Source organism: Pholis gunnellus (assembly GCF_910591455.1).
Source record: "Pholis gunnellus genome assembly, chromosome: 18".
NCBI classification, from domain to species: domain Eukaryota; kingdom Metazoa; phylum Chordata; class Actinopteri; order Perciformes; family Pholidae; genus Pholis; species Pholis gunnellus.
Window position 1 is genome coordinate 9770969 of NC_136545.1, and position 12896 is coordinate 9783864.

The following is a 12896-nucleotide window of genomic DNA, read 5'->3' on the forward strand; positions in this document are numbered from 1 at the left end:
CACATGCTGGACTCGAGTCGTGATAGCCAGGTCTTGCAATTGTCTCTGCTTGATGTTCAGTCTTCTTTCAGGTCAATGTAGATGTACGTACGTGGTTTATAAGAACACTTGTCGAGATGGGACCTTGAATCATTTCCTAACCTATAAACTAACCACTTTGTCCAGCCTCTGATCTCTCCCCCTCTTTGCTATTCTTTTATGGTACAATCACAACAGTTTTGAATACCCTGTCTGTCTGGCCACTCGTGTTTCCCGCTGTGTATGACTTTGATCCAGCTACGTGGCCCGGATCAGTAAGTAAGTCAGCAAAATGTCAACTTTCTCAAAGCAAGGATGTACACAGAATTAAAAAAGGAAGAATTTTCCTTCAACTTGCCAGGTGGCTTAGACGCCTGCGTGCCCTCAATTAACCCTTCGTACCTCCAACTGTCCCCTGCGTGTTCTTCCTAAGCCGCTCCTTGTCATTTAAGCTTTACACCCTTCTTTCTAAGGCCGTTGGAATTGTTTTCTCCTCTCTGCAGAGCTTTTACGTGATAGTTTTCTGTTAACAAGGGGAAGTGAAACAAAGACTCTCTACATTATACTTGACTAAGAGTTTGGGAAAGGCTCAGGCTGAGATCCAAAGGTCCAATTTACATCCAGTGCTCACCCAGTTTGTTCAGTAACCTTTTGTACAAGGTTCTGCATATGATAAGATTTAATCACATATGCCCAACTCGGTGGAAGGTGCAACTCTCACTGTAGCCTTTTGCCTCCCATAAACCCACTATGGTGCACTACTGATCGCTGGAGGGGAAATTGTTCAGTCTGTCATGATGCCTATCTGCGCAGATGCTGCCCTTCTGTACTGAACTCTGCTATTGTGATGAGCATTTGAATATGTTAAAAATATGCTCTGCCTTTATGCATTTTACTGAAAAGTCCAAACCTCCCACAAGAAGTTATGTGATACTCAGCCGAAGGCATTGGCAAGTTTCACCAGTGCATGACATGGAGGTCTCTTTCCTTCACTTTGGATGATAGAATTTGAGGCAAAAGTACGTGCTTTATGTGTCAATATAAAATCCTGGAAAATAATCCTTTTTCATTTTCTGCATTGTTCAATGAACTACATTCCATTAAGGATTGCCCCTGCACCACAATACATCATCTCATGTTATCATCTAGTGCCTTCTGCTCTTCACCATGAACTTAACTAAACTGAATAAACCACTTATTATGATAATCTTAATCTTCCATTATAAATGTTTCTGCTTTACTTGCACAGGACTCTATTAGATTAGGGGTTGATGATGCACCGTAAGACATTTATACCTTTTCTTCACTTGAGTGGGTTTCATGCATATGGTGACCTTCCATTGGTGGGATATTTGAAGGAAAGGCACAGAAAATGTTGAGTCACAATTAACTTTCAATTTCAATGGGTGTACTTCTGCTCTCTACAATTGTATATGTAAATAAAGCAGGAGTTTTCTACTGTAGATAAGACAATTGAACTTTCCAAAGAATAGTATTCATTAGTCATTAGTTGTCTTCATTTCTTTCTTCGAATTCTGCAGGACCAGCTCTGAATGTTGTTACTAAGCATTTCTTTATCTACTGTATGTCTTGGTATCTTTGAGACTAACTTTATATGCATGGTACTATTTTGCCTTGCAACAGATTACAGATCCCTGCAATTCAAAAATCCTTAGGGTTTGAAGTATGCAAACATATATATATATATATATTTCCACAATTTAGAACAAAAATTAGACTTTTTATTCAGAAGCCAATTTCAAAACCGTCACCCAGGGACAATGTACAAATCATAATTAAAGGTCAACAAATTTATACAAGCAGCGGAAACCATACAAAATGAAAATGAAAAACAGAAAACAAGACAAGTGGATCAGTCAAGGATAGCCAGCCGCATTTTATGTATGCAGATTAAAAAGCCTGGGGGAGAGCTTATTTAAAAAGATGAGTTTTTAGTTTTGTCTTAAAAAAAAAGCAACAGATGTGCATTGATGCAAGATGCGGAGCTGATGAAATGCTTGGAGCCCTAAAAGCCGTGTCCCCCATACAGGGAAGGCTACTCAGAATTGTATGAGGCAGTGTCTACACAGCTATGCTAGTAACTCTGTGAGCCAGTTCTTAGGCAATGCATTGAGCTAAATGTTAACGTCGGCATGCTGACATGCTCACGCAAACAATGCTAACATGCTGATGTCACGCAGGTATAATGTCTGCCATGTTGACGTTCTGAATTTAGCATGTTAGCGTGCTAACATTTACTAATTAGCACAAACCGCAAAGTACACCTGAGGATGGTAGGAATGGTTTGGCAGGCATCAACCGAAGTATTACACAAATTGTAATGTTGACCTGAAATCGGCGCAAAATCAAAACTCAGAGGATCACCAGAGTTATTACAATTGATCCTCTGCACAGCTGACATTTGTCCTCAGGTAACATTACTGAGATGGGTGTGAAAGAGAGATTTTTAGAATTAGAGGATGTCACAGAGGAAAAAAAGACCCCATGATCTGACTGCTTTTGTGCTAGAGGTGTTGGAAGGCTACAATTGCAAAACAAAGTTAGTTTCACGGTGCTATGATGGAGCACAACTTTCAGGGGAAGAGCCCAATAATTGGCAGACCTAACTTACATGTCTCATTTTTCCAATTGAACTGAAGGCACTGTTGATATTTTGGAAATACTTTTATTAGATTTGTTGCACAAGTGAACACTGTTGAAACCTGCTTGTTGTTTTATTTTCTAATTAGCATCAAAAAGCCCTAATCACCGTAATACTAGTTCACGACATGATACTGTTTCAGTGTACGTATATTGTACAACAGTGGTACGTAAATAATGACATTTGATATGCTTTGTACTCCTATAATTAAATGTCTTATCAGGAATATAAAATTGCCTTTTAGAATATTAAATAAAGCACAAAGGTGGATAAATCCATAAGTTAGTACACAAGCTGAAATAATTGAAAAGAGGCAGTGAAAGGTAAAGTGTTGCCAGTAAAGATAATTGCACGGGATGATGAATAAACTGTCTGATTAAATCTTGCTTTTGTGTTTGTGGCAGTCTAAAGCAGGAAACCTGTTTCATCTTCCTCCCTCAAGAGCCTCTCCTTACTATTCAGCAGGATGCTCTTCGTAATGAATGAGACTCTTAATTGCCCTGAGTCCTCCAGAACCAAATGAATCATAAAATACATCCATATGTGATTGTGTCACCACTGTGCTGACTAAACAATAGGCCGGGTTGGCGGCATTTATGTCATGGTGACATAGTGAGTGGTTGCACGGTAACGAAGGTCACAATATTGTAACTCTAGTTCTATTAGCCGTCTTCTGGACTCTATGGGTGAAACTCTCTTTCAATCACAAGCATGCATTAGCCCACTGAAAAATTACATAAGCGTAGCCTGCCAATCAGGACATGCCTACGCAAATACGTGCTTATCAGTTATCACACAGTATATAAGGCATCACACAGAGCTGTATGCCATCCTACACTATCTTAGGAGTGACAGGGTCCCCCTTGTTAGGGGTTCTGTCTGTGCTTATAGAACTATGGTTACAATATCGTAACCCTTCGTTCTAACTCACACAGGCTGTGTAGGTGGAGCCTGACAAATGCATAAAAAGGAGCCCGAAATGCCCAAGAGATAGAATCCTATGAACAAACAAGGCACTGACCGCAAAGTGGAAAAAGGAAGTTTAAGCTGAGTGTGGTATCAGGTGATATTTAGGTTACAAAAGCTTTGATCGATGAGCTAATATGAACTAATATTTCAGTTATTTTTCTCAAGAACTACTAGAACTACTTAAAAGCAGAGAAACTGCCTCTCGCTTCTGTTTTATTATTTCATAGACAATTGACTTGATCTTAAACTTAAACTCTGACAGCTCTGCTGCAGTATTTCTTGATGGTGTTGCCTGTGACAAAACTAGCCCCCATAAGCAAAAGCCAATGCATGTTTTTTTGCAGATCAAGCATGACTGTATCAAAGTAATTTACATTTGTATCTGGCGAGATGAGAGACGCACTTAAAATCTATTACATCAAAAATCTCTGTTCACCCTCTTTTTCTTCACGCCAGAAGAAGAAGAAAGATATGTATTGTTTATTAAGCTAAACCTGGATGATTGTACATTGGTCTTTGGTTGAAGGATAGTGCGCTCCTGGCGAATGTGATTAGCCGGCGGGCTTTATTACCCTCTGTAAAACACCTCACACTTTAATGTTCTTTCTTTATGCTGCTGCAGTGCTCCCTCTTCTCTTCTCATTACAAACATGCTGCTCCTGCATTTGAACACCTCTTCAACCTCATCTTCAATAGCCCCACTGCCTCCTTGAGTTTAAGCACTTTCATATGTCACTATGACATATCCATGGGCTGGAGGGTGTAGCGTATGCACTTTGGCAGGCTATTGCTTCCCCCGTTAGACATTTCATCAGATGTCATGTTTAGTGTGGTGGACAGCGGGCATTGTATCAACCTGTCTAGACAAACTGACACAAACATGGCAACACCATTGTTCTCAATAACATCTCCTTTTGGGAGTATTTGTGGTTCGGGACACATTTTTGTATCTCTGCCCTGTTGTTGCAGCTCCATACTGTGATCTGTTTTCAGACCTGGTTTGTTTGAATGTCCTCAGCCACCTGTTATGAGGGCATGTGAATTTAGAAGCCATTAACATGCATCTCAGGTGACTGGTCTGAAGTCAGCACGTGAAAAGAGACACTGTAAGTCCACCCAAGACACAGATTATGGTCTCACTGCACGAAACAAGCAGATGGCCAGGAACACACTATGACCACATTGATCATATGCGCACGTACAAATGCCAATTCACATGCAAAAGCAATAAACACTTAACTGTCCGTCTCTGTTGTCTCCAGCATGTATCTGTGTCTTGCTCTGTTTCAAGATGTAAGTGTAATGCCCACTCAAGGACACCTCCACCAATAACATAGCTGTCTCGAAATGGTCTCTTTGAGTGGATGTTTTGTAGATCCACTTGAGTAAACATCACCTGATCAGATTGTGTCAGCTATCTTTCAAAGGTGTCAGAAGAGAACACAAGCGTTGTATGTGCTTGTCGTTGGGATTGGATCAGTGCAATGGTGATGCAAACATGTCAACAGGCGTAGAAGGCCCAGACAACTTGTTTTCTCTATTAACTCCTAACTATGAGCAAGGGGGTCCTATATGAACACACCAAAGTTAGAACAGTTTTTGTTATTTCACATTTGTTTAACATTGTACAGAGTGTGTTTTTGTTTTTTTTCTATGCTCCTCTCATTGGTTTTGAGTGGGAAGGACTCATTTGGAAAAAAAAGGTGATGTCACATACTTCCATGTGCTTATCAGTGGCCTGTGATCACTATTTACATACACGATATTTGAAGCCATGTTTTAAGGGGCTTTAAAAAGGTCTTAGGGGTGACCTAACGTGACTCTGAGGCTTCACTATGATCTTGGTTTGTAAAGAAAAAAAGAATAAATCTAAATTAAATTTGAAAAATAAAATAAAACATTCTAGTTGTCACAAATAAATCCATTTAGCAGTCCATGCATGCATGGATTTTAATCGTGGCTGGCTCAGGAATCAAAGTGCCCCTTGTAATATCAGAGATAATGTTTACCAATTACCCCTCTAGTAATTGATTAATTTTTTTGGAAGGTTACAAGCAAATTGTGTAGCATTTAGCCTTCTAAACAGCTCTGAGTGGATCACAGAGGCCTTGACTATAGTAAATGGGCTGCATGGCAATCTGTTGCTGTCTATCCCACTTAGCTAGGGACTGCAATGGGGAGCTAATGTTTGGCGATGCTGCAAAGGGTGGGATTTGCACAGACAATCAAGGGGCTTTAGCCACCTGGGAGAATAACAGTGCTATTCTCTATGTCACAAGGCTGAAAAAGGAAATCTCTTGGCTCTGGGAGAAGCCTCCCACCACGTTGATCTATTACCAGATGTGTCAGCAGGCTCTTTTCCCATTTTCCCATGCTGTGTGATCAGAAAACAATCTGTATTCCTTTCTGTGCAGGGACAGGCACTTCCATATTATTGTCAGGCTGTTGAAACAGTATTACCTTACATTCCAGGTAGCTTACCAACCACTATAGTTGCAGTAACACTGTCAGTGTGTCTGCCTTGCCTTGCATACAAATCACATACAGATGATTATCTCCGTCTGTCTGACATAATAAAGTGTTATGTTTCCTTTTATGACTTTGAATAACTTCACGACAATGATTCATCAAGCACTTTTTAATTGACGCCGACAATTGTCTCCGTCTCAAGGTGTATGGAATCAGGAGATGTAATTTACTGGCTGGAAGATTTTACATTAATTCAAAAGATGATGTGTACTTTGTGCCTAAAAATGAGACCCTTGCTCATCTATCTAATTAATGCAGTTTTTCATTCATTTCGTTGCACAAAGCTTGGTGCACCCCCGGTGAATATACATTAATTAAATTGAAATGTGGAGGTTTCATTGTGAAGTCACCAAAGGTTCATTATGTTGTTCTTTGCGATTACATTGCCGTATATCAAAGTTCTGCATAAACTTGTGGGAGTCTGTGGAAAAATAATAAAACCAGCAGTAATAATTATCACACTTCGTTTCGTTTTTTTTTAAAAATGTTACAATGTGAGAGTGTTGAACTGACCTTTTGATTCTCATTAACCAACAACAGACATAATCATTCTGTAAGCATTCAGCTTTGTGAAAAAAGCTTTCCATGCTTTTCCAAGTAAAGTCAGAAGTACTGTCTTAATGGTCTTGGGTGTCAATGTTTTATACTGTGTACCTATTGTGACATACAAACATTAGCTTTAATTAAGATTTGGAACAATCTGACATAGAGCAAACTGGAGCTGTCAGAGATTGTGGTATAAGATGATTATAGACCCTATTTTTGTAATGAAATTCTTACTTTGAGCAGTGGGGTCCTACATGAACACACAAAGTGTGGCAAAGTTGAAAAGAAGTTGAAAAACATGAGAAATTTGTTTTTTTCTTTGTCTGTGCTCCTCTCACAGGTTTGAAATGGACAGGGCTTAGTTTGAAAAGGGTGATGTCACATAATACCATGCACCAGCTAGGATTTAGCTAGAATAACGATTTGGTGGCAATTGTTTGCTCATGCAATAATCTTTGCAGATGATGTGGTTCTGTTGGCCAGACCGTGACCTTCAGCACACACAGGGGCGGTTTGCAGCTAAGTGTGGAGCCGTTCAGGGCAAAAAACATAAATTACAAAATGATAACGTACATCAACATTTGAAACTGTAAAAATAACAAAAATATTAATAAAGTCAGCCCCGTCCACTGGCCCAATACCACCAAATCTGAAGACATGGTTCTCTGCCAGAAAACGATGTATTGTGCCCTCTGGGTTGGGAGTGAATCAATGCCCCAAGTGATGGAGATCAGTTATCTTGGGGTCTTGTTCCCAAATGAGGGCAAAATGGAGCGCGAGGACAGGCGGTTCAGCAGTGATGCGAGCGTTGTACTGGGCTATTGTGGAGAAGACGGAGCATAGCCGGAAGGCAAAGCTCTCAATTTACCACTCCATTAACGTTCAGACCCTCACTATGGTCATGAGAAATGGGTAGTGAACGAAAGAATGAGAATGAGTAGATCTGCTGTTCTTTCGGGTCGAAAGGGGCCAGCTGAGGTGGTTTGGACATCTGATCAGAATGACTCCTGGACACCTCCCTTTTGAGGTTTTGCAGGGCACGTCCAACTGGTGAGAAACCAAAGGTAGACCCAGAACAGGCTGGAGGGATTATATATCTAATCTGGCCTGTGTACGCCTCTGGGTTCTCCAGGAACAGCTGGACAACGTTGCTGTGGAGAGGAACGTCTGGAATACCCTGCTAAGCCTGCTGCCCCCGCAACCCAGCCCTGGATAAACGGAAAAGATAATGGATGGACTGGTAAACTATTCATAAACAATGACGTAGGGTGTATTTTTCCTTAACTTTGTTGCTCTTGTAGTCATGAATGTTTAATGCTCTAGAGAAGTTCTTCAAATTTAAAATCATTTTTTCAGGCGCTTTAAAGCAACTTTGTGACCTTTGAGGCCAAATATTGCTTGGTAGAAGTTTGAAGAATGTGTGGTCTTTGTTGTTGTTTATTGATTCAATTATTTATCATTATCTTGACTGTAGACTAGTGGATTGGCCATGCGTGTGTGAAGAAGAATGAAACACAACAGGGACGGAACAAAGGCAAGTATCACGAGACTGTGGTTACTATTTAAAACAAGGCACGGCCATACTACACCCAATTAGCAGGAAAATATACAGTTCATTATGTTGTAACACTGAATATTTCTACCCACAGTGCACCCAACGTGGTTGACCCATTAACTATGCTGATGGCAGTGTGAGCAGAAAGTCAGCTATTTTCTTTTTATTCAGGAATGGTAATGATCTTCTTTTTATTTTTTCCAATACATCATTTCTTATGTGGGTGCACATTAGATCTAATGGCTATATGGCTGGTCATGAACTTTGCAAGTTGAGTCTGCCACATTAAATTGGCCGGCCACTCAGTATTACCTGCTCTACAGCATATAAGGGCAGCTGATGACAGTTCGGCCTTGATGGGAGCTCTTTCCCCCGACTGCCTGTTGTTGGTAATGGCTGAGGGAGCCGTGCAGTGGGCAAGTAATGACCATCGCAGGTAACACATCATTATCCCCTTGTTGGGGGAAAGGTCTCTCTTTGAGACTGATAAATGTTAATTACTCCACCCTGACATCAGACGGAGAACGCAGCTGGAGCAGCAAGAAGAGTAATTACTGTTGAGCATACGCTTGTTTTTGCAGTTGTGACTGTATATTAGTTCGTATATTAATGTATGTGTATGTTCTTATTTGTATCATTGTCTGGGACTAAAGACACATCAAACGTGCTGGACCGGTAGAGCAAAGCATTTGCTTATATCTTGCTATCTGTTTCACTGCTGATTTCGTTTTATCTCAAAGCTGAGGGGAATATTGATACAACAAACCCAGAAGCTTTAAAAAAATGAATGATGAAACATGGACAAGGCAACAAAAGAAGCATTTATTTGGAGTAGCAGCATATCCTCCATACATTTGTCCTCATTAATCAATACAGATCAGCTAACAGCCTCACTTCAAGTCTGCCCAATGGCAGCGACAAGGATGTAATACAGATAATCGATACTTCAGTGATTTTGCTTGGAAGGGAACGCATGCTCTGTGTGTGAACCAGCTGATGTATCCTCGAAAAATACTAATAAGAGAAAAGCTGGAATCACAAGAGGAGAAATGTTTTCTTCAAATATCTCACAACCTTATGCAGCCAGACTGTGTGTGTGTGTGTGTGTGTGTGTGTGTGTGAGAGAGAGAGAAAGAAGCTGAGACAATTATAGTAAATAAACAGAAAGTGAGACAAAGAGAAGAGCCCTTATTCGAGACATTTTATGATTGATATAATCGGGGCAAAATTGTGTCAAAATGTGTTTATGGTGTCATCAGCACTTTGTGATTTAAATGGTAAATGGACTGTACTTGTGCAGCAGTTTTCTAGTCTTCCACTCAAAGCATTACATTCACCCATTCACACACTGATGGCAGGGACTACCATGCAAGGTGCCACCTGCCCATCGGGACTCTAACTAACAGTCACGCACATACACACTTGCGGGAGCAATTTGAGGTTCGATATGGACAAGTGGAGCCGGGGATCGAACCGCCGATTGAAGGATGACCCTGTTCTATCACTGAGCCCCTATATTTACTATGTGAGTTATAATAAACCACACCGTGTTCTGATATATGGAAATAACTGAAGAGGTGGAGGTGAAAAACTCAACAATGCGAAGCAAAGTAGGCAATAAGACTTAAGATATATTAAAGTTTAACCAAAGTGATCCTCCAGTGAGAGATACACTACATTCAGCAATATGGCATGAAGCAGATGTGCTGTTGCTATGGTTTCCTGTAGATTACCATGGAGGTGGATGAGTTAATGGAATATACATCCTACGGTTATGAAAGTAAAGATCCTATTAATTCCCTGCACTGTTGGAGCACTTGAAAGGCTTGAATGGGGAGGAAACTCTCAGCTGAATTATCGTTACAAAAGATTTTCAACTGTTTGAAAACTGCTGGTTCTTTGATGAAAAGGTAAAAGGTGCAAGGTGTACGTTAAGCGTGTGAAGAAAGATGTCAACTATGATGCAGGACTTCAGTCGGAAACATCCACTCATTGAGCCTAAAATGAGTGACACTGATGCCGAGCAGAAGCTAAGTATTACACTGATAATGATATGCTCTGACTCCACTTCTCACGGGCTTCTTCTATGGTAATGGGTGGCAGCTGAGTGATGGCTATTGTTGTGGTACTCGGAGCCATCCGCTATACCAAACTGACAGAAGAATCAATATTTCTCAAAAACAGATGTGAAATAGCTAAAACTGAGTTAGATTATCCAGAAAACTCCCGTGTTTCCATGTTGAGGAACATTAAAAGCTATACTTGTTAAGAAATCTGAAATCAAACCACATACTTGATACTTTTTATACTCCATTTGCATTCAGTCTGTATCTTCCTCTCTATGGCTTAGATTTAATTGTTAGTGACGGAGTCCACCATTTTAGCGCTGTATTCAAATTGCCCTCACACGCACAAGGGATATGCAGGAAATGATGCATGAATATAATCGAGCATGACCGTTTTTCCCATTTATATCTGATTTACTTTCCTGTAGCAATGCTGTATTAAATTACAGCCAATGTAGACCCAACATGTCCTACTGTTGCTGCTTCCAATGGAAAGCATATATAAACCGCCGAAACGCAGGGTGGCTTTTTACTGTTGTTTGATGACCACGCAACCATCATCATAAATGTGCCCGCAAAACAAGACGACAGACATTCATGATCAGCTCAACGTATTGCACGGGTACGAGAAGGAGCAGCTACAGCGAGCTTTCAGATGAAGAGCAGCAGGCGACAGGCTGCACACCTCTCACTCCTCAGCAAGGCAACCAACTCCTTTCGCTGTTCCCGCTGTCGTGTGGAAAACTACTCGCGCCGTGCTCAACAAGAAATCAGTTTTCAGTTGCTGATGGCATAATGGGAAAAGGCCAATTATGGTTGCTTGGCTGCGCTGTAAATAGATAGACCGATTGCTCTTCTGTCCTATTTCCTAGTATACAACAGACCCAGGATTCTCAGACCTGTGTTAAACCACCTGTGTCAACCTGGTAAGGATTAGAACTTCAGGATATAATAATTAAAAGAAAACTACTTCTGAAGCTGAACGTCTACTACTTCATAACTCTATACGCAGTGCACACGATTTAGATAAAAATGTTGACCAGAACTAGTGCTTGAGATGTCCCGTTATGCTACGACATAACATAAACCTGCCGGGCAGTCCGGATTTTCCATGGTCATGCTTAAAAGCGAGCAAGAACCGTGGCTTCCTTGGATGCCGTCACGCCAATGTGCATGTCGGCAAGAAGCACGCGATAACTTCCCCGGCAGAGTTTTACAGCGGATATCGTACAGATAAATTGCATGTGCTGTGCTAATAGAAACCTTTTGCGATGTGATAAATCAGGGTGCTTGACAGCACGTTTACTTCACTAATGGTCCTCTCCAAGTGTTCCCGGTTCTCTGTGAATTTCAGTGACACTCTTGTCTCTAACCTCTCTGGTCCTTCATGTGCGTTCAAGAATATCTAAAAAGGTGCCCCTCGCATTGAGAAAGATGATGTGCCTCACAGCGGCATCTGATCTTTTATTCATCACATATCATTGTGCGTCTGCCGCTCTACTCTGATTCATCAGCACATTATGATATTGTTTTTGTTTGTGTCGCTCCTGATGTGCGAAGGGCATAAAACTATTTTCTTTTTAAATCTTGTTATTAGTTCAGCCTCTGGCAATGACCCCTTAAAAAGCATGTGCGTGTACAGTATTATGTGTGTGTGTGTGTGTGTGTGTGTGCGTGCGTCATATCAGTGATGCATCTACTGACTCATTCTTCTGCTCTCTTTTCTACTCTCTACGTAGGTGAGTTCAATATACTGCATTATGAAGAAATCAGTTTAACAGCTACCTCTTTTGTTGTTGAAACTTAACAGTGCAGCCAGGCCTCCAGCTAACCTGCTCAATTAAACATTTATAGAGAGAGGCAGATGTGATTAATACTTCACTCAGCCCTTTAAGATTCCCTGTGTGTTAGCACTTGTGTTGTTATGATGTAAGGGTCGCTGGCGGAGGAGATACTGACCAGGCAAGCTCAACTGGCAGCGCTACTTCACCCGAGCAAATCCAACATCGGCCGTTTACCAACAGAGCTCTGTGCACAGGCCCTTTAGTTGTAATGCCAGCGGTACGCGGCAAAACAGATCGAACATGGCGCGGTGTCCAAGGCTCGCTCGCAAGCAAACACTTGCGTCCCTCACTGTGACTCGAAACAACACAAACGGTCATTTAATCCATTGTTTTAATGAAAGATATTGATCATAGCTGCGTTAAATAGATGCATTAGAAGGAGGCGTGACCCCTTAAAATAAACTCAGATATTAAGGAAGTTTCAAACGTTTAACATAGATCTAGAGGTGGATGATTGAAGGCCAAAATGGCAAGATAGCGGATCAGTAAAAGAACCATGTTAGTAAGGTTTCCTGCATATCCACTTCGAATGGCGAGGACATCAACTAGCCTTAACTCGAAGCCTGTTTGAAGAAAGAAAACAGCAACACATGAATCTCAGACCGTGTGTGTGAATTAATTGGCATGAACCACAGACACAATGTAGTTATGCCACATTTATAACACATATGTAACTCTTGACCTGACCCTAGTTTCCGCACGTGACT